We start from the raw sequence: 13,993 nt of genomic DNA, 5'->3' as shown, positions 1-13,993 counted from the left end.
GGGAGGGCACCTGTGTGCGCACACTGCCTTGAAACCAGGGATCGCAGGTCTGTGTCTGCCTGAGGTATCCCAGGGTGTGTAGGTGAGTGTGAAGGGCATGGGCATGCCCCGTCTTCTCTGTCGGGGTGATCTGAGGGGCTCAATGTGCGGGGTCTCCCCAGAGGTCAGCCTTCACGTTAGATTCTGGATCTGCATCCATGGAGGGGAGGGACGGTTTGGGCCTGACTGCCCAGTGCGCTATCCAATCGGCCCCGAGGAGCTGCTGCCCTTGAGGCTTGTTCCAGAACGTCTTCAGGGCTCCTGGCTTCTGGGATCCTGTGTTCCAGTTTGTTGGCAACCTCGTTCCCCTACCTACCTCCTGCCCTGGGATGTGAGGATGGGGAGAAGCAAAGGTTTGGACCCCGCCACCGGTTTTGTGCAGTCTGGTGGTTGCACCATGGATGCCGAGGTCACTGCCTGGGTTTTTTGGGTTTTATTTAATATTTTTTTTTATTGTGGTAAAAGGTACAGAACATAAAATTTTCCATTTAACCGTTTTTATGTGTACAGTGGCATCATTCATGTTGTTGGGCAACCCGCACCCCCATTCATCTCCAGAACCCTTCAACACGCCCCGCTGGAACTCCCCCCACCCACACTAACTGCGCATTCTCCCTCCCCACCAGCCCTTTCTGTCCTGGCAACCTCCACGCTCCTTTCTGTCCCCGTGGATTTGACTATTCTGAATACCCTCTATGAAGTGCAATCCTGCAATATTTGTCCTTTTGTGACTGGCTTGTGTCCTTTTGTGACTGATCATAATGTCTTCAAGGTTAGCCTTATCGTCATGCGTGTCAGAACTTCCTTCCTCTTTAAGAGTCCCCCGTGGACTAAGAGTCTCTTGTATGGATAGATCATGTTTTGTTTATCCATTCAACCATCTACGGTCACTTGGGTTGCTCCCACCTTTTGGCTGAGATGTCTGGTTGTTGATCCTGGCACCAAGGAGCGGTGGGACCTGGGCACGTGACTGGACGCCTCTGGACCTTTCGTCTATGACATGGGATCTGTTGTTGTTGTTGTTCAGTGGCTAAGTTGTGTCTGACTCGTTGCAACCCCATGAACTGCAGCACACCAGGCTCCCTGTCCTTCGCCATCTCCCAGTTTCCTGGTTCTCATGTTTGATGAAGTCGTACACGGGAAGCAGTAAGCACGGTCCTCCCAGAGGTCAGCCTTCATGTTAGATTCTGGATCTGCAACTCTGCGGGGAGTGGGGAAGTGGGTGACTCCACCTCTCAATGCTGGTCCATGGGGAGTGGGAATAAGCCCACCCACGGGACCGTGGTGAAGATGCTCTGGTGGCACCTGGTAGGGCTCCGTGCAGAAGGGACTCAGCCTAGGCACTGAGCCCAGAGGACATGGCAGGAGCAACCTCCCAGGCCCTGTAGGGGGATTTCCCAGCTTGTCCTCACTTCTGCGCCCCCTCCTGTATCATTCCTCTCAGCCAGCCTTCAGGAATTCTCTCCTGGGGATTCTACCTGACCTATGTGACTGGGAGAGTATCCTGTTCTTCCATCTGGGACTTCAGGTCCACAAGCTTTTCCTCTCTGTGCAAATCTGGCCTCAGCACTCCTGCTGGACCCCCTCCTTGAAGTCAGCAGACCTTTTCCAGGGCCTTGAGTCCAGGGCCTTCTAGTGGGCAGAGGAGATCTGAATATCCAGCTGGCTCTAGGGGTGCCTACCACCCTCCTCCTTCCAACGGTGGCCTCCCTGAGGCAGCCAGGTTGGGCCAGCCCCAAAGGAGACAGCAGCATGGCTCCAGGAAGCCTGTGCAGCCAGAGATGTGAGCCTGAACTCCCCGGATCAATGGGGGGAAGGCTGGCAGCCAGAGGCCTGCGGCATCAGAACCTGGGTCTCACAGGACTTCCAACCCTCTTCCCAGCCTCCGCCCCAGAACATTTCCTTCCCTGGCCCCCAGCTTGGCCCAGGGAGGGGGGCCCTGGCTGCAGGAGTCTTCTTCCCCAGTCTCCACCCTACTCACCTCGGGACCTCTGAGCCTCGCTTTCCTCCTCTGGATCCTGTGGTTGGAGGACACCCAGCCTGAGAGTCTTTCAGGGTATAAATGGGAGAAGGCTGTAGAGGGCCAAACAGTAGATGTTACCCCACCCACCTCCCCCTCCCCAGTTCCCTCATCTCCATGTTGAGGGAGGGGGCAGATAAGTGGATCTATATGGAGAGCGGTGAGACAAAAGCTCAGAGAAAAGAGTTACCACCCAGGACCACGTAGCAAAGAGGTGGCCTAGATGGGGTGCCCCTCCCCTTGCTCTTTCTACAGGGCTCCAGTTTCCCGGGAGAGGGGTCCACATCCCTGCCTGAAGAAGCAGGACTGGGAGCTGTGATTCCCTTCACCCAGCTTATCCCCTGGTGTCCCACTTTAGGGCCTCGGGGTATGCTCTAGCTTCTCAAGTGCCCCAGGCTTACTTCCCTAGCCCTCTCCAAGCTCCCACCAGCCCCTGTTCCCACAGCTAAATCCCTCATCTGGTGGCCTGTCTCCAAGATGGCCCCAGGGATCCAGGCTCATGGTATTCACACCCTCAGCAGCCCCTCCCACACCGACTCTGTTTCCAACAGAATACAACAAAGTAGCAGGGTGTAATTTCCAGCGCAGGGTCCTCAAGTGTTGCCTCTTCCATCACCGTCTTTTGGCTCACTTGCTATCAGGGAAGCCAGTCACCATTCCATGAGGATGCTCAAACTACCCCACGAAGAAGCTCATGGGAAGAGGGACTGTGGTGCTCACTCCGAGCTGTGAGATGGTGTCTTACATAACATACAGTAATCGTGGGGATGAGAGCCCATAACATACAGTAATCGTGGGGATGAGAGCCCATCCGCTTTGCCATATTCTGTGGGTGGGAAGCTAGTCCACGGTTCTGCTCATGCTCACAAAGAGGAGATTATACACAAGTGCGATGCTCTGGGGTCGCCTTAGGGTTTGTCCACAGACGCTATGGTGGGTTTTCTCATGCCAGAGTCTTGCTGGCTCCAGAGAGGGAGACGGTCTCTGCCTCCTGACACTACGGTTCTGATCTCAGTCCAGCTAAGGCTGGTTCCTCAATAATGAGGCTTTGCTCCCTGGTAAGATAGTACAGTTCATTTGTATCATATGTAGCCTTTTGATTAAAGCAGCTCTGACCCAACTCCTATAGAATAATAACTCAAGTCTAACAACTGAGCTTACTATGTGCCTACTTAGGTAACTGAAGTCATTGTCTTATATAAATATCACAACAACCATATGAGCAGGTATTATTGTCCTTGACTATATCTTCTGAGGCTCAGAATATATGCAAAATGCCCAAGGTCATTTAACTAATGCCTAATGGGACTGTGCGAAGTCAACTTGCACTGGCTTAAGCAGTCAGAAAGGGGTTATGTTACTGGCTCACTTGACAAAAACGCACAGGATGAGAGCTGGGCTTCAGGCACCACTGGACTCAAGCACTGAATTCAGATTCCCACTGGTGTCACCTAGACCCTGTCTCTCTCCCTCTCTCAGTTCTGCTGATTTCAGCCACCAGAGAGCCAGGCAGGCTCTCCCTAGAGGTGGCTAAAAATGGCTGCAGCAGACCTGGGCAAAGACCAGGCTGTCTAGCCACAGAGCTGCTTGGGTCTTGTCCCCAAGCTGGGACCAGCACATGTGGGCATGTTCTGATGGCGCCATCCTGGGTCATGCTCCCCTATAGGGGGTAGGGGAGGTCAGCCCCATCAATGAGCCACAAAAACCAAGAATGGTGGAGGGGCGCATATTGGAGGTCTGTTACGGGAAGAAGGGGAAGGGGTGCTGGGCAGACAAAGGCAGTAGATGGCCTGTCTTCCAGATAGTTGATTTGTGTAAGGCCTCCTCCTCCCACAGACACTGCCGACCAGGTTCTGGCCAAGCCTGGGATGACAGATGCCCTTGAGGGGAGGTCAAGGCACCAAACAGCCGGCAAGTGCTAGGGGAGGGGAGGGTGAGAGTAACTGCCTCCTACTTGCTGCTCAAATTTCACATCTGGCCAGGGTGCCAGAGGATGCTGGGGTGAGGTGGGTGTGATTATACAGGGTCATGCACGGGGTCCTTGCATTGGTGACTTTTGTCAGCATCTCAACTAGTGACAGACACAGATGATAGGATTATCTCAACCAGACCTACACCCAAATGAATGCAAATAAATCTGGGGAAATCAGAATAAAGTAGACAGACTGCATGAAGGCCATTGTGCTGGGTATGCTATTGCAAGTAGCTTTGAAAAGTGACACCACTGGGGGAACTGAGCAGAGAGACCTTTCTGGTATTTCTTACAACTGCCTGTGAATCTACAGTAATACAAATTTCCATTAAAGGAATTTATTTTTGGTGCCAAAGCTGAGCTTCAGGGCTACTCCCCTGTGCTCATGGCTGCCCAGGCTTGCAAGGGGAGCCCCCCCTTCCATCTTCACATCTTCAGACTCAGATGTGTCTGACCCACCAGGGGTGCTCATCAAAGGTGGGATGAGAGACTAAATGAATGCATGAATGGATGGGAGAATGAAGAGATGCATGAATGAATGTGTGAATGCATGAGTGAATCTGAATGAATGCATGAGTGGATGCAGTCCGGGCAGGATGAAGAAGACACAAAGGCTTAGGGCAGGATGGTAACCCTGCTTGGACCTTGGAGCAGGACAGCACCTTGAAAAGCCCACACACATGCCTGGCCTGAGACCTGGGTCCCCTTCAAAGGAACTCTGCCTGCAACTAAAATCAAGGGACTCGGGTTCTCAGTCTGCCATTTCCAGACACCCGGAGGTGAATTCCAAGTCCACAGCAGCACTTCTTACTGTTTCATCCCAACCCCACCCCCAAACCTCCCTGGGGTCTCCCCTCCATACTGCCATCCCTGTGAAGTAGGGCTTTGAACCTGGTGGTGTCTGGGGGTGGGGGCTCAGATCCAAATTTCCTCCCAGATCTAAACCTCTTTCCCCATCCAGGTGAGCAGAGAGCCAGTGACCTGGGCAGGGGAGGGGGGAGGGGGAAGGCAGGGAACCCTGTGCAGGGCTGAACAGCCTTAGAGTTCCTACTCTGACCGCGCTACCTGGCCCCATTAGAAACCCCCTTTTCGTCTTCTGGGAAAGCAGTGGAAACCAGGGGCTCACACAGGTGGTCTAGTAAGAGCAGGAGCCTGCCCCCTTCATGCTTTAGGTCCCAAAGTCAGGCCCAGGGAGGGGAAAGGCCCTGCAGGCCCCCTCCCTCTGTCCCCCTGTCAGACCTCCCCACCAGGGTGGGGGCCATGCCTGTACCTCCCCAAAGGTCTTCCACCCCATCCTTCTCCTCTCCCTCCTTCCCTCTCTCTCCTCAGCAGCCTCCCAAATCAAGGCGGGGGAGACCCGGTAAGCTGAGCTGAAGCCCCTCTCAGGCACTTCCCTGAGCTCATCCAAGGGCACCCAGGCCACCTCTCCCTGCACCCCCAGGGCGGGCGATGCAGCCCCAGGCTTCAGCCCCACACTAAACAGCTATCCTCCACACTAGGAAGACAAATCCGAGGCCCCCCACTCCTTGACTAGAGCAAGACCCTGCTTGCCTTCTTTTAGGAGTTTTTTCCAAGGGAATATTTGCTGATCACTGCTGCTGCTGCTGCTGCTGCTAAGTCGCTTCAGTCGTGTCCGACTCTGTGCGACCCCATAGACGGCAGCCCACCAGGCTCCCCCGTCCCTGGAACCCCTTAAAAAAAAAAAGCCAGGAGGAGGTAGTTCTTGTTAAGAATAGTTCTAGTTAAGGGGGAAGAGCTGGCTGGTTCAACTGCAGGTCAGTGGGCCTGGCCCGTAAGGCCTCCACTAGGATCCGCTGTGTAGCAGTAAAAGCAGCGACTTCTGAGGGGTCCATATTCAGGGTCCTGGGTCCCTGCACCGCTGGTGCTCACAGGGCGGGCTCTGGGGTGGGGCTCACCGGCCCTCTGGTTTTACACACAGGCCAGGAGGCGAAGCGACGTGCCCACCAGGAAGGAGTAAGGCAACCACCCCCGAAACGAGCCAGGGCACTCGCACGACGAGGGCGGCCTCGGCCTCTAGGGGATTAGAGGCGGGCGTGCATTGATCGCTGGTGTAGACTCAGCCTCTCTGCGCGCCCGCGCCCGGCCGGCTGTCGGGAACTCGGGCCGGCTCCTCGAGCGCTTCCTGGAAACGTGCTCCCGGGCGAGGAGCCGCTCGGTGGCTGCAGCCCCGGGCCGCCTCGCCCGAGGGCCGGGCTGGGCACCGCGGCGCCCGCGGGCAGCCGCCCCCGCAGGGCCGCCCTGGGCGCTGGTCGGCCTCGGGGGATCCGGCGCGCCGCGGGGCGGGTGGGAGGCGGGAGGGAGCTGGCGCGCTGCCGCGGGCGGGGACCCGCCGGGGAAGCCGTGGGGCGAGATGTCAGCAGCTGAGCTGCGAGCCCGCCTCCCTTCCCGGTAACCTCGCGGCCACCCCGAGGGAGGTGGTGCCGCGCCGGGAGGGGGCGGGGCCGGCCGCCGTCACGCCCCCCGAGGTTGCTGGTCAGCCTGGGCCCCTGGAGGGCTTGGGGTGCGTCTTCCCTGCAGGAAGAGAGCCCCCCCTCCCAGCTGCTTTCCAACCAGAACCCCTGGGCACCCTTTCAAGCACAGAGTATTTATTGGGCACCTACTAAGGGGGAGTCCCTGGGTGCAGCCCACTGGGATGGCAGGCTGTTTCTTCTCCAGGAAATGTTCCAGAGTTTGTAGATTGATTTACTTGTAAACCATAGGCACCGTATTGCTAGGTTTATACATTATGTACCCACAAAGGTTGCAATTTTCAAAGGATGAGATAAAGAGTAGAAATAGAAAGGTTTTGTTTCTTTCCATATGTCAGTGGCTTGTCTTGCATCCACCCCCGCTTCAGAGACCTAAGTTCAGTGGCTGCCTCCGAGCTGGACCTGAAGTTGGAGAGAACACCCCGATGTCACCCTTATCTTCCCACTGGGATCCGTATCATCTTGCCCCTCCAGGTCCAAGGGTGAGCTGTCTTTGGGGGCCCTGGATCCCACTTCAGCAGAGGGTAGCAAATGGCATGCTAGTATACTGGGGGTGCCCTGAAGTCTGGGTTCAAATTCATATCTGCTGCTTTCTGGCTCAGTGACCTCTGGCCTCTCTGAGCCGCAGGGTCCTCTTCTGTAAACTTGAGGGAACAGTATCTCCCGCTGCCTAGCAGAATACCTGGGTGCAGGCTGCCCCCTGATTTGGCTCTGCTGTGATTGGGTAACCATTCCCTTCTCCAGGAGATCTTCCTGACCCAGGGATCAAACCCTAGTCTCCTGCATTACAGGCAGATTCTTTGCAGTCTTAGCCACCAAGAAAGGCCATGGGTATCCCTGAGCCACCCTGAATGGTACAGCAATTAGAAACACATCCCAAGGGACCAGGCAGGTCATATAGATCCAGACAGAATGAATTTATTGTGTGTCTAGCTTCCTGGTGGCTCAGATGGTAAAGAATCTGCCTGCAATGCTGGAGACCTGGGTTAGATCCCTGGATTGAGATGATCTCCTGGAGAAGGGAATGTCTACCCACTCCAGTATTCTTGCCTGGAGAATTCCATAGACAGAAGAGCTTGGCAGGCTACAGCCCATGGGGTCAAAAAGAGTCGGACATAACTGAGCGACTAACACTTTTAACTTAGGGTATGGTGAAGGGTGGGCTTCCCTGGTGGCTCAGATGGTAAAGAATCCGCCTGCAAAGCGGGAGACCTGGGTTGGATTCCTGGGGTGGAAAGATCCCCTGGAGAAGGGAACGGCTACTCACTCCAGTTATGGAGAATTCCGTGGACTGTGTAGAGTCCCAAAGAGTCGGACACAACTTTCACTTTCACGGTGAAAGGTGACATTATTATTAATTACAGTAAAATCTGTGTCACCAAACTGAGGGGCTTCAAGGGAGAGGAAGAGTTCAAGGAGGAGTCTATGAAAGAGAAGAGGGAGGGATCAGAGTCAGTTAGTCAGTCAACAAACACAGAGTCTCGGCTCTGTGCCCAGCACTGTTCTGGGCAATGGACTATCAGGGTGCTCATTCAGCAGCCTGGGATCCCTGGGAGCCCAGGGTTTCCCCATTGGGGAGCATCAGAGTCACCTTCAGGCCAGGCCTGAGGGGCCCCCAGGAGCTGGGGTGGCAGGGTGCAGCCAGGCCCAGAGCTGAGGTGTGGTCCCCTTGGGCGGAGAGTGACTCAGGCCCCTCCCAACCTCCCCACCGCCTGGGTTTGGTTTGTTTAAGAACAAATTAGTCACGGAGCAGGCAGCTTTCCCGAAAATAAAATGAGAATCCCCAGGAAACAGGGAAAATTGAAGGCAGGCGGGTGAGTCAGCACGTGCTGGCCCCAGGGTTCCACTTTCCAAAAGGCTGGCCCTCTTCCCCCTGACCCCCTCCGGCCCCGCCCTGAGCCCGCTCTGGGGACACTGACTTTCACCTCCCCACGTTCTCTGCCCCTACGAGGCTCCCCTTTGTCTTTCTCCTTTCCCCTTACTTTCCTCCCCCAACTCTCCTCTCCTGCTCCACTGCCCGGCCTCTCTCCCGCCGAGGCTGTGGCCTCACGCATGCGCACTCACTCATTGAGCGCCGGCCCTCCTTCCCGGGCCGGGGTTTGCATCGTCAATTCGTTCCATCCGTATGTACGTATGTACGGCTCACCTGCCAGTCCGGGTCCTGCGGGAGGGAGGGAAGACAAGCCGAGAAAGAGAAAGCCTCCCCGGTCCCTGAGCTTTGTGGGGAAGGGAGACTCCTGCTAGAAGACCTTCGAGGATGTTCCCAGTCTCCCCATCCTTCCACCTCCCCCGGCACCTCCCTTCACTCCCTCCGCTGGGACACCCAGAGCTGGGCCCCCAGCAGATTGCCTGAGGACTTGATTCTGAGCTCTCTGTCCCTGCCTCCCTCCCAATTAGGGCCCAGGGACATCAGAGCCCAGGGCCGAGGGCCGAGGGAGTGCCTGGGGAGGGACGACCAAGTCGGCAGAAGAGCCAGGGGAAGCAGTCCTTACCCACTGTCCCTCCAGGTGCTGCCCACGTCAGGGGTGATGGGAAGCTGGGCTGTGTTTAGAATCTGAGGGAGGGGCTGATGGCCACCTGTTCTGTGTCTCCCCATCCTCAGGCTCCTATGGGAGGAGGCCAGGCCTCAGCTCTGGGCAGGACTCTGGCAGGCCCCCCCCACAACCTCAGTCCCTGGGGAAAGCAGGGAAGGTTCCAGGCTGCAGGCCTCTCAGGACAGTGCCAACCTCCTGTGGCCTGGGGTCCGTCTGGCCGGAGCAGGTGAGCTCCTTCCATTAAGACAAGCCCCTGAAGGGCTAGGGGGTCTGTGGCTCCCCACATGGCCAGGGCCCTTTAGTTCAGTCTCCTCCCTCCCAGACGGAATCTGTGCGGGACCCCTGGGGCCAAGTCTTCCCAGACCCCTCTAACTAACTAGCCCCTCAGGAGCAGAGAGGCAGCCCCAGGCCCGGGTCATCGGGCTGGGCTGGGGTCTCCTGGCTCTCTGGTCACCATCCAGTCTCTGTCTGCCGCTCTCTATGCTATGAATAATTTAGTTGTTCAAATTACAGTAAAGAGCTATTCAGTCTCCCTTCCCAAATCTGATACAAGACACCTTGGTTCCTTCCAAGGAAAGTCCCTTTCCCAGTGAAACTGAGCCTTGTGGGCAGGGATCTCTCCCTCCCCACAATCATTCACCAATATTGAACAGTGACAGCAGATAGATTTTTTTTTTTCCAATCTCAGCTGTAAAAAAAAGTGAATCGTAGCCTAAGACGCCAGTTCCTGGGAGCAGGAGAATGTGACTGTCCTGAGGGGCAAGGCAGGTGCACTCTGGGAGGAGCCTTGGGGGGGCAAATGTTGACCCCAAGTCACAAGTGCAGGCCCCTGGAGGGGATCCGACATGCAAGGAGCACTGCAGGAGCCTGGGAGGAAGGAGCATGGGTGAGACCAACAGGATGGTGCAAGACTGCGTGTGTGCACGTGTGCGCATGTGCAGGCATATACATGAAAGTGTGCAGCATATATGTGTGCCTGTTGTCCTCATGGCTGTGCATTGCATGTGCACAGGTGGGCACGTGTGCATTCCTGTGCACACATGTGTGCATTACGTACACAATGTGTGTGCACCTGTGTGGGTGTGGGTGTGTTCTTGGAGTGTGTGGCTGGGACTGGATGGGGGCTAGGAGTGCTCAGATGACTCTAGAGCTGTCAAGTGACTCTCAGTCTCTGGCGGGGGCAGGCATTTCCAGAGCCCAGAGAATTGGGTGAGGAATCCAGCAGCCCAGTCAGGTGACTTGCAGGCAGGCAGGGGAGGGGCTCTAGGAAGTTCAGAGAGAGGGAGGGAACAGTGGGAAAGGCCATGGGTGGGGACCTTGGCTGGGAGATGCTGTGAAGAGTGAGGCAACATCCAGGGGCTTGAGGGTTCCTGGTTCCCCGGCCAAGAATGGCAGGAGGTGGGGCTCCCCTGCCTGATGGAACCCACTGGGTGTGGGCCCAGGGGAGAGGGCTGGAGCCACCGCCCTGGGGATGGAGGCCTCTCGGATCCTGGGGTGGAGGGGGTGGCTGCAGCCCAGGGGGCAGGGCAGGGGGCTGTGGAGGAGCTAGGAGGGCTGAGGTCGCAGGCTCCCGCTTCTTGGAGTTGTGCCAAAGCTGGAGGAGCGGGAGCCTCTGAAGTCAGGCCAGGAGGCAGCAGGAATCCCCGCCTCCAGCCGGCTCTCCCCTGGTCCAACTGGAGGAATGGGTTCTCCTGCAGCCCTGTCGCAGGAATGGACCTGCATCTCCCACGACTCACCCCCGCCCAGCCCCCTTGCCTGCAGCCTGTACCTGACTTTCCACCACCTCCTACCTGGGCCAGCCTAGCGGGTGCCTTCCATGTCTGTCCTCCGGAATGGGGACGCCCAGCACAAACAGCGACATTAAAGGGCTCAGAGGGTGAGGGTGGAGACCCCTCCTCACTGCACTTCTTTCTCTCATCTCCACCCCTGCCTCTGAGACTGCCCCTGACTTTGGGGAATCCAGAAATGACTGAAGATCAGGGGTTTCTAGAATCACTCGAACTGGTCCCAAATACTCCCAGGGGTGCTCCTGGAGGAGCTCGTCCTTAGGCAGCTGCCCAGGGGCCCTGCCTCTGGGGGGGGGAACTCGGAGACAAATGCACAAAGGCAGCTTCTTGAAGAAGCTTGTTTGCAGGTCTGTGTGGGGTGAGGGAGGAGAGGGAAATCACAACCCACGTCAGTATTCTGCCTGGAAGATCCCACGGACAGAGGAGCCTGGCGGGCTACAGTCCATGGGGTCGCAAAGAGTCGGACACGACTGAGCGGCTAACAGGCCACAGGCAGGTGTGGTGAGGAGAGAGCCCTGGACTCCATCTCGCCTGCATACTCCAGTGAAGGGCTGGCCCCCGCCCTCCCACTGGCACGCAAAGGAGACATGCCCGCCGCCCCCCAGGCTTATGGGCTTGTACCACATTTCCCACCCAAGCCTAGTCTTGCAGCCCACCCAGTCACGTTGGGATAGGAGAGGGCACCATCTCCCCCCGACTAGATGGTGTGCTCCATAGATGCCCAGGGTCCCCTGAGAGTCCCCCATGGTCCCAGCTTCCTGGGGGGCGCCTTGAACATTGATTCCCTTCTGCCCGCATTTGAAGGTCATGTGTCCTCGGCACCCCCAGCCTGATGTGGGCCCACCCCAGGCCCCCGGGACGGTCCTCTCTCTGCTCTGTGACTGAGCAGGAGTGCAGAGAGGTGGAGGGCACAGCCCCCTGGGCCTCACTGGGGCCCCCTGGAATCAGGACAGCAGCTTCCAGTACCCTCCCTATCGCCCTCTCCCTGAGCCCCAAGCCCCAGTCTTGGCTTCCTGGGAGAGGAAGGCATAGTCAAGCTCCACAGAAGGGAGGAGGGAGTTCTGATTTCCAAGCCCTCCCACGGCCAGCTCCTTGCTTCCTAGTAGTAGGAATAGGGAACTCTGTCCCCTCTCCTTCCTCTCCTCCCCCTCCCCAGCAGGCTTGTGCAGGGTGGTGTCCAGCCGCCCTCAGCTCTTGTCCTCTCCTGGGTGGGCATCGACGAGCTTTGTTGGGATGCAGTGGGCAGTTCCTCTCTGCAGCCTCTCTCCTCCTCCGACCGCTGCCAACCTGCAGCCTCACCAAGCTCCACCCCATCCGCAGTGGGCTTCTCCCAGGGTCCAGAAGGTTTTACTCTCTCTCACCCCCTGGCCTGCGAACATGTTTTCTTGAGGTCAGGGGTCAGCAAACTTTTTTCTGAAAAAGGCCAGGGGTCCCTATTTGATTCTCTGCTCCTGTAACCTGAAAGCAGCCGTAGAGATTTAACAAACCAATGCCTGTGGCTGTGTTCTAATAAAACTTTGTTGATGGACATTGAAATCTGAATTTCATATACTTTTCACATGTTCTGAAATAATATTCTTTTGGTTTGTTTTTTTGACGGTTTAAAAATGTAGAAACCATTTGTTTGTGGGCTGAACCAAAACAGGCGGCAGGTTGAATTTGGCCCGTGGGCTATGGTTTGCTGTCCCCGTTCTTGGCTGTGCCCCCCTCTTGGGCCACAGCCGACATCCCTTCCCTGACCAGGGGGACCAGCCTGTGGGACATACCCACAATGCCCTGCCCTGCTTCTTTCCTTATAGCCCAGCACCAGAGCTGGCACACGTTAGGTGCTCAATAAGTGTTTGACAAGTGTGCTTCCTACGCATTGTCTTTCCTCTCTCTCTTTTTTTCTTCCCCAAACTTTTAACTTTTTATTTTGTGTTGGGGTATAGCCTGTTGACAATGTTGTGGTAGTTTTAGGTGATGTCTCTCTCTTTAAAAAAAAAACAAAACTTATTTATTTGGCTGCCTCAGTCTTGGTTGCGGCATGAGGGATCTAGTTCCCCGACCAGGAGTTGAGCCCAGGCCCCCTGCACTGGGACCGCTGAATTTTAGCCACTGGACTAGCGGGGAAGTCCCCACATTGTCTCTTTTGATCTTCACAACATGTGAGCGAAGCATAGCTATTATCTTCATTTTATAGACAAGGCAACCGAAGCCCAGAGAGGTTAAGTAACCTGCCCGGGGTCACCCAGCGAGCTGGGACAGGAGGAGGAACTGAGCCCACACGCTGCTTCCTGGGTGGCTGGGCAGCACTGACCTGGCCCTGGGCCTCTGTCCTGAAGCTTGGCCTCTAGAAGGTGTGGCCTGGTTGCTCCAGGCGTCAGCTGGGAAGCCCAGGCTGCCTTTCATCCTTGGTATCAAGCTTGCTTGGCAGTGATGGAGGTTCCCATCAGCCCCTGCCCTTATGGTAGCATTCCTGTGACTCAATTCTGGGCTTCCTTCTCAGGGATAGACCCAGGGAGATGGATCCCTCATTCCACAGTCCCCTGTCGCCCCTCCTCAGCCTCCCGTCTGAACCCCCAAGAACACAGCCTGTAACAGCTGTCCTCCCTGCCCCCCAGCTGTGGACACGTCCCTACTGGCCACGGCCTTTATTTAGCCCTCATTCCAATCCTTCTTGCCAAGTGTTAGCCTCCCCATATGTCAGAGGAGGACGATTACCCTGACACCTTCCCAGTCCCGTCATCAGCCTGGGAATTGGGGCGCGCTCCTGGGCGGGCCAGGCTGGATAAACATGTGGTCCAGCTGTGGCCTCCCTTCCCATCATGGGAGTCTCGGGAGGTTTGTGAGGTTGGAGGCAGGAAGGTACGGGCCCCTCCTCTGGACTTGCAGGCCCTGACCCCAGGACCACTGCCGCTCAGCTTGCCCTTCTAGCTCTTTCCCACAGAACATCCTGGCTTCAGGGATTACCATCACCTCGGCCAGAGTTCATCGGAAGTTCCCCGACCCCCCCCTCCCCTGGAGAGAGACAAGGAGGAGAGAGATGGGTTCCTCCAGCGGGGCTGGAGGAGGAGAAGGCTGGGATTCTGGTGACGGGTGCGGCGAGGCAGCAGGGTCTCAGGACAGGTCAGACTGTGGGTAGCCACCGTGTGTGTCCCACAGTGCACATC

At 56.7% G+C, this 13,993-nt stretch overlaps 1 long non-coding RNA gene across 2 annotated transcripts; it reads right to left on the bottom strand.

Moving 5' to 3' along the window:
- Positions 1 to 457: 457 nt before the first annotated feature.
- Positions 458 to 9,041, bottom strand: LOC104975122 (uncharacterized). 2 transcript variants are annotated; one of them, XR_813476.4, is made up of 5 exons: positions 9,013 to 9,041; positions 8,585 to 8,681; positions 7,788 to 7,943; positions 2,021 to 6,922; positions 458 to 1,240 (listed from the first exon to the last, which is right to left on the bottom strand). It is a non-coding gene; the product is annotated as an uncharacterized lncRNA (long non-coding RNA). The 2 variants fall into 2 exon arrangements; XR_009491606.1 differs by having other exon boundaries at positions 458 to 6,922.
- Between the last annotated feature and the right edge of the window lie 4,952 nt (positions 9,042 to 13,993).

Source organism: Bos taurus, chromosome 19 (assembly GCF_002263795.3).
Source record: "Bos taurus isolate L1 Dominette 01449 registration number 42190680 breed Hereford chromosome 19, ARS-UCD2.0, whole genome shotgun sequence".
NCBI classification, from domain to species: Eukaryota; Metazoa; Chordata; class Mammalia; order Artiodactyla; family Bovidae; genus Bos; species Bos taurus.
This window is presented reverse-complemented; position numbering and strand designations above follow the sequence as displayed.